The sequence below is a fragment of the Pimephales promelas genome, chromosome 19 (assembly GCF_988280905.1).
Source record: "Pimephales promelas chromosome 19, fPimPro1.hap1.1, whole genome shotgun sequence".
NCBI classification, from domain to species: domain Eukaryota; kingdom Metazoa; phylum Chordata; class Actinopteri; order Cypriniformes; family Leuciscidae; genus Pimephales; species Pimephales promelas.
The window spans coordinates 11,357,987-11,371,226 of record NC_142787.1 but is presented as its reverse complement, the minus strand read 5'-3'; the positions used below and the strand labels follow the sequence as shown (position 1 = coordinate 11,371,226).

The window sequence follows — 13,240 nt, the reverse complement described above, 5'->3', positions numbered from 1 at the left end:
TCTCTTTCATCATCTCGTATTTGAGATCCACCTATGGGAGAGACATGGACAGCTCCCCGATTGCCCAATACACTCACAGTGAGGTTCTGAAGGGCAGAGAAAGACGGTCACCTCAGGGAGGCGGTGCCTGACACGTCTATTAATCATGAGCTTGCAAAGGTGAAGCCACACCTAACTACTGTGGACAAGCAGGACATGAAACATGCATGAGACACATACATGATAGTAACCCCAACCCACCAAGGCATATAACCTATACCCAAAAGGGGAGGTAAATGTTTGGTGACAGGAATCAACATGACAGGAATCTTATTGGTATTGTCCAACAGGGTTACAGGGAGGAGCTAAGAAGACCTCACCCCTAAAATCGGATGTTCTACCGAGGTACTGGTGACATCCAGCCGGTAGTAACGCACAAAAGGTATGAGGAGAAGCCCAACTGGCAGCGGAGCAGATGTCCTGCAGTGACACTCCCCTAAACAGAGCCCAAGAGGCGGCTAAGTCCCTTGTGGAATGAGCTCTGATGCCCCTTGGGGCTGCACTCCATTTGCTTCGTAAGCCACAGCTATAGCGTCCACAACCCAATGTGAGAGACATTGCTTCGAAATGGAACTCCCTCTGTGCAGGGGGCCCATGAAACAAAGAGCTGGTTGCTCTTCCGGAAGGCGTTGGTTCTGGTCATATGCCTATAAGCAAAGACTGGACACATTCACTCTGATCCTCTAGAGAGGTAAAAGGTGGAGGGTGAAAGGCGGACAGCTCCAACACCTCTGAAGTGAATGCAGGGAAGCACTTTTGCATGACACCAGCATGAAGGCCGGGTTAGGCTTAAGGGAAACCTTATCTCCACTGAGGGAGAACTAGAGCACAAGGGATGAACCGAGAGTGAATGTAGCTCACTAACACGTTTGGCAGATGCCAAGGCCAAGAGCGAAGCTGTCTTGGAGGACAGAAGCTTAAGGGAAATACTTTCCAGAGGCTCAAAAGGATATTGAGACAGTGCTCCCAGCACCATGGAGAGGTCCCACTCCAGGACAGTTCTGCTGATGACTGGTAAAGAGCGGTGTACACCCTTCATAAAACTACGGAATAGAGGGTGCTGCCCAACAGTCGAGCCCTCAAAAATCACATGACAGGCTGAAATCACAGCTAAGTAGACCTTAATGGTAGAAAAGGACCTGCCTTTTTCCATGAGGTCTTGAAGGAAACACAAAATGTCTGGAACTGAGCACTGATAAGATGTGAGACCGCGTCCATCGCACCACCCTTCGAACACTTGCCACTTACAGCCATATAAGGGCCGTGTAGAGACGGCCCGGCATACTGAATAATGGCGACCACACATGGCGAAAGCCCAAGTGCGTTCAGGTTCGTCCTCTCACGGGCCAGGCCCAGAGAGCCACCCTGTCCGGGTGGGGGTGGTAAGTCTTCCTGTTGGCTAGGGACAATAGGTCCGTGCGAACGGGAAGGCGCCACGGCTCGGAGTATAACAGAGGAATTATCTCCGCCAGCCACGGTGCTTTGGGCCACCTGGGTGCTATCAGAATGAGTTACAGGCCCTGCTCTCTCACCCTGGCCAATGTGTGAATTATCAGGCACAGGGGAGGAAAAGCATACAGGAGTACTCTGGGCCATGGGTGGGCCAGTGCGTCTACCCCGAGGGGCGTCCATGTCCCTTGGAGAGAAGAACATAGAACAATGGCAGTTTTTGTGGAGAGAGGTCTTCTCTCCAAAACGAATATTTGATTCGTAACTTAGTGTGTTTTGTGTAACACTGTGTGAACTGGGCAAACATAGTGTGGTGAACTGGGCAAACATAGTGTGGTGTACACTGTGCTAAACTTTCACCCACAAGGAGCCCCCTGAAAATGGGGGAAAACACACATCTCCTGAACACATGAACTGGGCAGTCTCAAGTGCAGGCAGAAAATAATATCTACGGAGCGAGGATATATATGAATAGTTTGTTTAAAAGTGTATTTAGTTATGTGTTGGGATACACAAGGACCGAAGCCTTCATCACACAACGTCCACTAAGAACGCATGGGCTATGCAGCCGCAACTGAGCTGTGTGAGCCCAGCTGGTTGATTTGTGGTTGAGGCAATGGCGCCATCTTTAGGGTGGACTCGGGGTGACATACATGGGATCAGAGAGATTTGCTCTTTATGTTGACAGATATAAAAAATCTGCACGAATTCATTTGATTAGTTTAATAATAGTGTGTGTTTTGTGTTGGGAAACACTGGGGCCGAAGCCTTTAATAACTGGGTGAGGGGAACCAAGTGTGTGCGGTGTGTTAACACTGCTACATACTTTTCCTCACGACAGCCCGCTGTAGCTTGGCAGCCACGAGACGGGATTACCCGACTGTCTGAGGGAGACCCCGTGTCTTTTGGACAAGGGTTCCGGGACCGGGAGAATACGGAGGGCTCGTGGCCCATAAACGCGGGCTCGAGGCTCCCAGTGGTCGAACAACAGGCGGGCTGCTAGCGTTAGGGGCCGCCTTCCTAGGAAGGCATAAATAGAAAACCTCAACACGTAATAGTAACACATCAAGGGGTTAACAGCAAGGGGTTAACAGGGGTTAACAGAGACAGTGTTAACAGCTTCGCGAACACTGGAAAAAACGTATTAAGAGTTGTTTCCTCAGACTGGGCGGTGGTCCCCGCGCTTACACGTTGTAAATATTCCTATCCTGGTGGCACTCTATGGGGCTGGCCACACAATGTTGAGATGAACGGCCGTTCGTCACAAACTTCCAGGAGGATGGACTGAGGCAAAACCGCGTGAGCGCTAGCCTAGGGAACGTCAAAAAGACCACGTCATCCTCGTTGCTGGAACCGACCGGTTCGTCAACGAGAGCGAGGTTTTCCCGCGAAGATGTCCTCATCAGGCAATGCGGATTGGGCTGAAGACCACCCTTATATTTTATTGGTGGCACTCTGGGAGTTCCCCGCTAGCGCGTCATCCTAGCGTGTCCCCCATCCGAGTAAGAAATGCCAAGCACGGTGCGCTGGATAGTGCAACTAAAAGCCGGCTTAGTAAAAGCTACATGGGCAGCAATTACAATGACCCCAATTCTCCGGGTTCTCCAAACCTTCTTGAGCGTGTTAAGCCCAAATGGACCGCGCAGGACGAGAGGGTCCTTAGCAGCGATGAGCACCACACGCTGCCGGGCTCGTCGTGATAGACTGTTCCCAGGGGGAAGCGGCTGTTTAGACGGTCACATAGCCATGGGTGGGCTAGCGGTGAAGAACTCTGAAAATCTGTGGCGGGCAGCCATGTAAGGAGGAGCAGGTGAAGGAGAGTGAGAGCTCGGCGGCTCCGGATGCAAAATACACAGCGGATAGGCTGAAGAAACGACTGTCACTCACGTCTGGCGGAGGCTGATATGGCAATATGTCCTCCTGTAGACTCCAAAGTGAGCAGCGTAACGTTAATCCAACCGAACTGTGTCAGTACAGAGATCGCGAGAAGCGAATGTCAACTGAGGAATAGCAGCGCGCCCAGCTGTTATATGCCCGTAGGTGAGGGGGTGTGGCATCACCGGGCATTGGCTGCGCGCTTCTGTCTGTCTAGCCAGACTTGGTGCAATTGGATGCTTCTGCAGAGGTCCGGTACCGATGCCCTTCACACAGGTGAATCTCGAACACGAGATGATGAAAGAGAACAAAGTATAACTATTGCAATGCAATGAAAGGGTGGTTTGATTTCTAACATTATTCTCCCGATAGACATTTATATCGATAGTCTGACATTATATATGATGTGCTGTTGGTGAACTGTGGAGTGGGTAAAACTGTTTTTAATGGCAGGCTAGCTTTTTAAACTGTCTCCACTGATAAATAACAGTAAGGCTAACTTGGAAATGACGCTTGATGTCCAAAATTCCAACACATTCTCATCCCAAGATGTCATCTAACTGACGCTTTTGACCATACGTCAACATCCAACGTTTTAGGGTATCCTTTAACAGTTAGATGACCCTTTAACCCTTTAACAATCCTAGGGCGTCATCCAACTGACGCTTTACCTTTAGCATCAGTTAGATGAGGCAGGTAGGTTTAGGTCTGGAGTAGGGTTAGGATTAGATACCCTAGGGTACCCTAAAACGTCGGATATTGACGTATGGTCAAAAGTGTCAGTTATATGATGTCTTGGGATGAGAATGGGCTGAAAATTCTGAACCACCCCTTTAATAAATTAAAAAGCAGGTGTTATTGAAATATTTTATAGCATAGAATAAAATGAGAAAATATCTTGTGTTCACTACAGACCTTTTTTATAAAAACCTATCGTATTCGGGATCCTCTATATCTGCAGAACAGGGTTCTTATTCATTTTTCAAACGTAATTATATAAAACCACAGAAGCACAAAGCGAAGACAGACACAAACCATTAGGTGTAACCTCACAGAGGACCTCACAGAGGTCTTATATTTTATATGTATAAAAAAAAAAAACAATATACAAATTATATTGTAAAGAACTTTTCCCAGAACCCCTAAAATGATGTAAAATCATGAGAACATGTTAATAAGGTTCGAAGTGCTAGTGAAATGTCTTCATACTGAACTACACATTCAGATCAACCTGCTGAAGATCCTCCATGATAGAAAAGCAAAAGGACAGAGATGTAGACAGAGATGCCAGTCTAGGTAAAATATCACATTTCAGTAAACTGACAACCTTCATACTGTACAGTGTTTTACATGGATTTACTGTAAGATACGCTGCTGCCATTGGTTTAAAACAACCACTCAAGGCTTAAAGTCCCCGTGAACCGGAAGTTGCAAACGATTTTTCTCCAGTGCTGTGACGTATTTCCAAGTGAAACGGAATATTGAACAGAGGGCAGGGTTTTACTCTAGCGCTCCTCCTCTCCATCTCTCGCTCATAGTAAACTAACGGTTTGAGGGGACAGGGGAATGGTTAAGCGTTTCCCCACCCAAACTGTGAAACCTACGTCATCAGAAAAAGAAACCATTCCAGACCGGAAGTAACTTTTCAGATTTTGATTAAAGATTACCAAGGTAAAACATTTTTTTAATATATATTTACTTGCACGGATTAATTGTTCACCACAAGACTTGTAATATGCGATAACAAAGTAAATAGGTTCAATTTTGATTTCACGGGGACTTTAAGCATCCTCTTGCGTTACAGGACTCTGTCCAGCAGATGGAGACACACTGTGACGTCACTCACTGCTGAATAAGAGCTAAAGAAAGCTCAAAAAAGCTGGATGTACAGTAGTAATCTAAAGAGAAAAAAAAGACAGCAATAAATATAACAATACACTATAACAAGATCAAAAAGTTGTTTATACAAACAAAATGTTTGCTTGAGAAACCCAGGCCAAACAGTTTGAATTCGTTTTGAAAGCTTGAATTTTGAAGGTTTTATCTTGCTATTTCCTGGGGTGTTCAGGATGGTTGCTAGGGTGTTGCTATGGGTTTCCGGGCAATTTCGACGGTGTTGCTATATGTAGTTGTGTTCTAGCTGGTTTCTATTGTCTTGTGGGTGGTGCTATGTAGTTGCTAAGGTATTATAGATGATTTCTATGGTGTTTATTTTTGGCTCAATTCCTGTCGCCGTTGGAGTTTGGCTTCCATGCCACTCTTGCTTGTGGCTCGCTTAGTTGCAGACACATAATATTCAGCAATATTATTGATCTGACTGCACTGACACTGTTGGGTGAACTGAACTGAACTGAGCTTTACAATGACATCACTGTTTTCTACAAAACTGCTTCATGGCTGACTTGAAGTTATTTCATAATTTATTAACTACTCCAGTATTGAACTGACCTCAGCTGACCACACTATTGTTTTTTTAAAGCTGCTTTACAGCAGAATTGGATTCTGATTTAATAATTGCATAAATATTTTCCTGTTTATCCTTGTAAAGCTGCTTTGAAACAATCTGTATTTTATAAAGCGATAAAGGTGACTTGACTTTTGCTGAGATATATTCTGGGTGGTTGTAGTTTCTATGGGGTTGCTAAGATGTTATGGGTGGTTGCTATGGTATTCTTATGCAGTTGCTAGGATTGTTAGGTTATTCCTAATGGTTAAAAGCCAAAAACACATTTCGCTCAGATTTCAGTACCACACATCAGTGGTCTCTCTTTCTTTGTAGATTATCTGTGAATCTCTCACCTCACCTGTGACTGTCTCTGATTCAGCACAATGAAACTCTACCGGTCCGGCTGCATCCAGACACACTGGAATAATAATAATAAAAAAGATGTATGTCTTTATAAACTCTATAAAGGAAAGAAAAACTGGGGCTAGTTGTCACAGGGTCTGTATTTCAAGTAAACATTTCAGTAAATTCCGGTTTTCAATTAAAAGCCAATGACGAACATGCTTTCGCTGTAGTTTTATATTAAAACTGTATTTTAAATTAGGATAATTCTTGTGAATTTCAGTCATCGAAACTAAATTGAAAACAGCAAAATACACACATTTAGACAACATAAGGGTTTAGTGCGATCATCATTCAAATGCTGTCACATTTTAATTGGGGCAAGTTGTCCACAACTATATACTTTTTAAAATATTTACAATGGTTTGCATTTACTTTATAACATCGTGCTGCATGAATATTCATCCTCCTGGATGAACATTCAATGAAAATAAATTGTTAAAAGAACCAAACACAATTGCAAATAAAATACTCACTGTTTGGTTTTTGCGGCATGCTTTCTCTGCGAATAAGCTTCAGTACACATTTCTCCCATGATTCATTGATTTTTGAGTCCTTATTTCGGTTTTCCATCTCTCGTTTCAGACTTTATCTCTTCTGCAGGGTCTGATACTCCAGATGTGATCCCTCTCACCTGCCTTCCCTCCACAGTGTCCTGCGCAATGATTGGCATGTGACATTCACTTCAACCGCAATATTTAAGTAATCTCACATTTTAAACTCAGCTTTACGAAATGCATAAAGATGTGTTTTATTCACCTTCTGTTGACTGTAAAAGTAAATCGATGAAGAGCAGAAATATCCACATTAGTTCTCTCTTTCTGTGTGTGCGACTGTTCGCGTGTGTGTGTGTGTGTGTATATGTGTGTGTGTGTGTGTGTGTGTGTGAGAGAATCCTGTACTTAATCCTGACCAGAACCGAACAAGAGCTCCGAGAAAACAGAACAAACTCATCGAGAGAGAAAGAGGGATAATAAAACAAAAAGCCTATTTTTGAACTCTTCGCTTCTCTTATTACTTAATCTTTGGCTCCGCCTATTTACGCAAACATGAAACATTGAGGAAATATAACTTGAGTAAATAGGTGGAAAGAAGCTATTTTTAGCTGCAGCTTCTACTCTGACACGATGACTGCATCGATTGCCTAATGCCTCTTGCATGACGTGCAGGTATTTTACAAATGTGAATAAGACACAGCATTAATCATCCATTCAATTGTATTAATAATTCCATGACCTGCATAGGACAAACAATATGATTAACATGAAAATATACAACGTTATAAATGAATAAACAACATTCAATGAACAAGCACTATGCTAAAATACTCAAAAAGATGCATTTTTTTTAGATTACATCAATTAAAGATTGTTTTGGCATTACTTGTAAAAGTTATAATTCTATGCATTTTACTATCTTCATTTGCATTTGATTATTTGCATTTAGCATTGTTTTCCCTTTTGTTCACATCAGAACAGACACACGATGACACCGGTCGAGAGTTTTACTTACTTAAGTCATTTGAACTTGAAATATGTGACCCTAGAGCACAAAAACAAGTCACCGCAATTTTATGAAATTGAGATTTATAAAATAAGATTTCAAATGATGTATGGTTTGTTAGGATTGGACAATAATTGGCCGAGATACAACTATTTGTAAATCTGGAATCTGAGGGTAAAAAAAAAACAAAAAAAAAACACGAAACATTGAGAAAATCACCTTTAAAGTTCTTAATTTATTGTTCGCGATTGTGCTGGATACAAAATCTCCATGGAACATGATCTCCACTCAATATCCTAATGATTTTTGGCATAAAAGAAAATTAAATCAATAATTTTGACCATTTCCTACTTCATTATTTTTGATCTTGTGAAATGGAATGCAAGATGAGAAGATGATGCAAATGTATATATAGACAGATCTTGTGTTTCATAGAAGGTGTAGTTTAAGAAAACATTTGCACCATTCAAAATTTTATTGTGGAAAATAGTGCAAAGTGACAAAAGTGCAAGTGATCAGCCTACACTTTATCATTCTTCACATGTAATTCTTTATTTTATGACTATGATTATTATGACTATTTAACACATGTTATCTCTGAAATTATACAAATGGCAAATTAGCTAATCTAGTGAGCTAAGCATGTGGCATGAAACACAGTCAATCACAGAAAAACTTTTCAATGAACTGGTAAAGTCACCTGATGTAATTTGAGAGGCACGTTTGATCAGGCAGAGGAAATTCACCTTTGTGCAGGTTAGTTGTTGTAAAACCAGAATCATCAACATTCTTTGTGTGCACACAAGAGAGCAGTCGAGAGAGTAAGCTGACAGGCATGAGCTCAACCATAAAATAAAAGTGAGAAACCTGCACTGTGCTGCAGTATTACTTAGTTAATTTCTGTTTTCTTTTTTTAAATTCCGCATTTTATGCCTCAAAACTCATCTTTGATCACCAAAATTACAAATTACTAAACATTACATTAACATTTTTTCCTTTAAATATACAATTCTTCATGCCTTAAAGGAGCTGTATGCAAGAAATTTATTTCAATTAATCATAACTTTTCCCTGATATGTCACTAGACATTAACAAATCATGTTCATTTCAAATACTTATATCACAGTAGTCCGGCCAGGATATTGTCTTTTAAAAAGTCTTTTCCCAGCCCTTGACTGATGTTGATGTTGTCAAGTTGTGTTTTGTTCTGATCAAGCGTGCCACACAAGCCCTCAAAAGTGAAGCCAAAACGTCTCGATCGCCCCCCCTGTGACCGGTCCTAGTATTGCTCATAACCCCCGCCTCCCCATGTTACTCAATGGGACGCGAGACCAAAATTACACTTCACATATCCTTTTTCCAAAGATAGTTTCTGTTATTTACTGTAGTTTCTATCACGCTGATGTAATTTCAAGTGTTTGTTTTTAAAATAAATTTGTTTTTAGTTAGTTATGTGATGATAAAAACGGTGCTCTGACATCATGATTGACAGCTGTGATTGACAGGTTCTCTGTGTGAGGTAGTCACTGAAGCACCAACGGACCAATGTTGCCAATGTTGATTATGTGGTTAGTAGTTGTATTTACCTTATTTTAACGAGGTTCTGCAATCAGCAGACATTATTGGAGAAGAACGAAGCAGACAAAGGACACTTAATGAAAGTGCGGGGCACGTGCTTGCGTTTGATTCAGCGCGAATGAGGGCGCGGTCTTCATTTCGCGGCTTTACTTCCTGCTCACGACTGCGCGTGTCTGGTCCCGAAAACAGCAAGTGCGAGACTCAAGTTCCAAGATGTCAGCGCCATATCGCGATACTGGCGGCTTCAGTTCTCTCTGATGGAAAAGAGCGAAGGGGCGTCGTCCATTTTTTTTTACAGTCTATGGTTCTGATGCGTCACTCTCCACCGACCTACCAATCACGAAGTCAGTAGTGTTGTGGCATCTTCACTAGTTACCATATCTGCATACAAACGTGTCGGAATCGGATAAAAAAATTCTAACGTTGTGAAACCCCAAAAAACTCGATATGAATCCGAAATACTTTGTTATAAAAGATATCAAAGTTTTTAAACCAGAACTTACAAAAGCCAATAATACGAAACAGCGTGCAAAGCACAAACAAAGTAACCGACCCAGAATTTTGAACAAGGACGACCTTAAATACACCGCTGAACAATGAAGACAACAGCTGAAGATGGTGAGTGATGATGATGATTGCCGGCGCAGGCCGAGGAGGATGCTGGGAACTGTAGTGCAGACGAAGAAGACTAACAGGTGACGGTAACGTTGGGGACAGAGCAAGGGGCGACCTCCCCGTCTCTCTCTTGAAGACAACATGGAAGTGAATTAAACTGCAAATCATCGAGTGGCCGCATGAGGCAGGCTGCAAAAGCGAGTCAAATCTGTATCTCCCCCAAGTTAAAATGTCTAACTTCACAGCAGAAAAAAATATGTTCACTGCCTGGTGGCAAATATTTGTTTTGGTCTATGTCGCTAATTTTGCCCTTCATGACGACTGTGAGGGGGTGAATTTTTTTTATAATTCATCCTTTTAAATTATATTAAGCCTTAAAGTTGCCGTCGTGTTGGATTCCGTCGTGTTGAGAGAACGACCAGCGCTGTATTTCCAGTTGTTTCCCTCATATGCACTAATGGATGTCTGATGATTTCAGTACTTTCTCTCCATCCATGCAATAGATGCACACCCTTGAATGAGTGTGGATTTCTAGTTCATTTACTTTAACTTCTGAGGTAATATCTTTGGTTTGACCCATCGGAGAAACTGAGAGGTGACCAAAAACAGCTCTTTACGAACTTGACGTCCGATACCACCTGACATATCTTGCTTGAATCACTGTCACAAGCATAAGCTTAGAGCATAAGCTAACTAGCAGAATAATAATGCATCACGATTCACAGTTGACTGCTTGTATGTTGTGAGAAATGTGTGTGATCTGTGTTATGTACTTGTATACATGCTCTTAACTAATTGCCCCTTGTGTGAGATTAATAAAGTTGATAAAAAAGTAAAGTAAATAGTCTCACTTTTATTTACGTCTTAACTATTATAATATTTCGAAGGGCAAAAACATGAACTTTAACCATTGGCTTTACTTTTTCAATCAGCTGTCACTTCAGCGTGAGAGCAGTAGCATTAGCACCTCAGCTCCACCCGCGTCTCGCCTCTTAGTAGTGACAAGAGGTGACGCACTGCCAAGATGGCAACGGCCGGCTCCGCCCACTATAGGCTTCAAAAACGATTTTCAGAAACCTACGGGTGACGTCACGGATTCTACGTCCATATTTTTTTACAGTCTATGGGACAGAGACGATGACAGTAACAGTGACAATTATGGTGACAGAGATGATGACCATTAGGTGGTGACTGTGACAAAGCGTAAATACTGTTAATCAATTAACATGTATTTTGCGTTAATTTAAAATAAATGTTACTGTTAAAATTACGATTTTCTTTGTGTGCTTCATATTGTAGGCTGTTCTAAGATCAATATTTTTTGCGCATTGTATAAACATGGTCATTTAGACATTAAAGAATAAATTTGGGACCGAGATCACTTTCAAGTATAAACAGACGGAGTTTAATGTTGTAAATACACTTTGACACTTACATGACCTTCACAAAGTGTTCAGCAGAATCCAAATCCCTGCTGACCATGTGCTCATGATGCAACTCAATCACAGAGATCATTGTGCTCTTGAATAAGACACTTGACACCAGTTACAGGAGGTTCTTAAGATAAAAATACCTTCAAAACGGAAGTAAAGTAATGACACGTTTAAAGGACAAGTTCAGTAATTTACACTTAAAGCCCTATTTCAAGGTCGTTTCTAAAGAAATAGAACGGTTAAAATTACAATTTGGACACATGCAGCTGGCCCGAGAAATTTCAGTTTCTGTGGCTTTAAGTGTAAAATACCGAACTTGTCCTTTAAGGGAAAATATTTTGCATCTCTAAACAGTTTGAGCAACATGAACTATACCTGTTCAATTGTCTGATCATTATGACAAAATATATAAAGCTGTGTACACACTATTAAATAAAAATCAGTTTAAGTATAGCCTATACACAGTACAGTCATAACCATGCATAAACATTTTAAAAAGGAGCATTTTCAGAAGAAAATAATAGTTTTGTGTTCCAGTCTCATTCTGATTCACCGACTGAAAGTGACGTGAAGAACATTAGATGTTAGATGATGTTCTAGATGATGTTCTAAATCTTCAATAGTTTGATGAGAAAAACTGGCGCTTTCTGAAGAGAAAACACAGAGTTAGAAATCAAAACGCATGCAGATTTATTTTATGATTACGAGCTGTGAAACTCTGACCTCATGAATTTCTCTTTTCTCCGCAGGTCTGTCTGGATCAAGAGAGACTGAAAGCAAACAAACAGAAGTTCAGGCTACGGTTTGAGAGAGTCACATGATCATAATCCATCCTGTATTCATAATGATGCAAGAGGAGTTTAATGATCTTAATATGACATTTCTTCATTTTTTATCGATCTGTTTTTTTTCTTTAGAATCACAGTCTAGAAACCAATATCTGTATATAATATATAATATAATATGATATCAGTATGGTGAAAACCTATTGAAAAGTAACTATTTGATTTAATATGTGATATAATCTGATTTATCATTGGAGTATTTCACTTTTGTTAAATTCCATGCATTTAATTATATTAAAAGCAAAAGTTAAGGGTCAACAGTCAATATTCACTTATACATATCTGCACTGTGCAAATGTTATTATTATTGTAAACATGCACATATTTGTGTTAAAATCTGAAATTCCTCTCAAACTTTCTTACACTTTGGTAGATATATGTCCATACTGTTTTTCAGCTGCAGAGTTAGATGTTTTCTCAATCCACAGGCATTTTCTTTTATGTTAAATGTTTTTTCCTTCAGCGCAGGTTTGTCTTCGTCTGTCATCTTCTCTTATTGACAATCTGAGATAAATGTAGAAAATATTTTGGATTTTAAAATATATTCATTCTTCACTATTTATTGGTCAGGGATAATTAATCAAATTTTCACAAATGAGTGATTATTGATTATGTTAACTCTTAAAAACAGTCACATTTTCTTGCTTCCAGTGAAAAACGCACAATGATCGTTGAAACATTTACAGATCAAAGCAAAAAAGCAACATAGAAAGTAATTTTTCTGCAAATTCTGAAATGTATTTGTAATATAAAGAGTTGGATTTTTTTAAATCAGAGCTATGCATTTACGTTATCTGAACGCGATAGAAATGCCAAACAAACGACAGAAAACACTCACCTAGATCCAGATCTGGAAATATTTATAATTATTTTAATCCGTAGTTCATATTTTTTTAATTTAAACCCTTGGAGAAGACGGCTACTGAAACCTCAGACTTTAATCACAGCCGAGAACCACAGAATCCACCAGGAAATGACTGAGTAAATATTTCGAACAGCTTCTGTGACGCAAATGGAGAAAGTGGCTGAACCAGTTTAGTCTCATTGTTTTTCTT

The 13,240-nt window shown here is 40.6% G+C and overlaps 2 long non-coding RNA genes across 3 annotated transcripts; both read right to left on the bottom strand.

The window, feature by feature from the left end:
* Positions 1–4,286: 4,286 nt before the first annotated feature.
* Positions 4,287–7,281, bottom strand: LOC120473986 (uncharacterized). 2 transcript variants are annotated; one of them, XR_005621708.2, is made up of 4 exons: positions 6,971–7,281; positions 6,688–6,866; positions 6,163–6,227; positions 4,287–5,261 (listed from the first exon to the last, which is right to left on the bottom strand). It is a non-coding gene; the product is annotated as an uncharacterized LOC120473986 (long non-coding RNA). The 2 variants fall into 2 exon arrangements; XR_016147813.1 differs by having other exon boundaries at positions 6,168–6,227.
* Positions 7,282–11,237: 3,956 nt separating this feature from the next.
* On the bottom strand, positions 11,238–13,149 carry LOC120473985 (uncharacterized). Its single transcript, XR_005621707.2, has 4 exons — positions 13,024–13,149; positions 12,549–12,689; positions 12,064–12,110; positions 11,238–11,987 (listed from the first exon to the last, which is right to left on the bottom strand). It is a non-coding gene; the product is annotated as an uncharacterized LOC120473985 (long non-coding RNA).
* Positions 13,150–13,240: the final 91 nt, after the last annotated feature.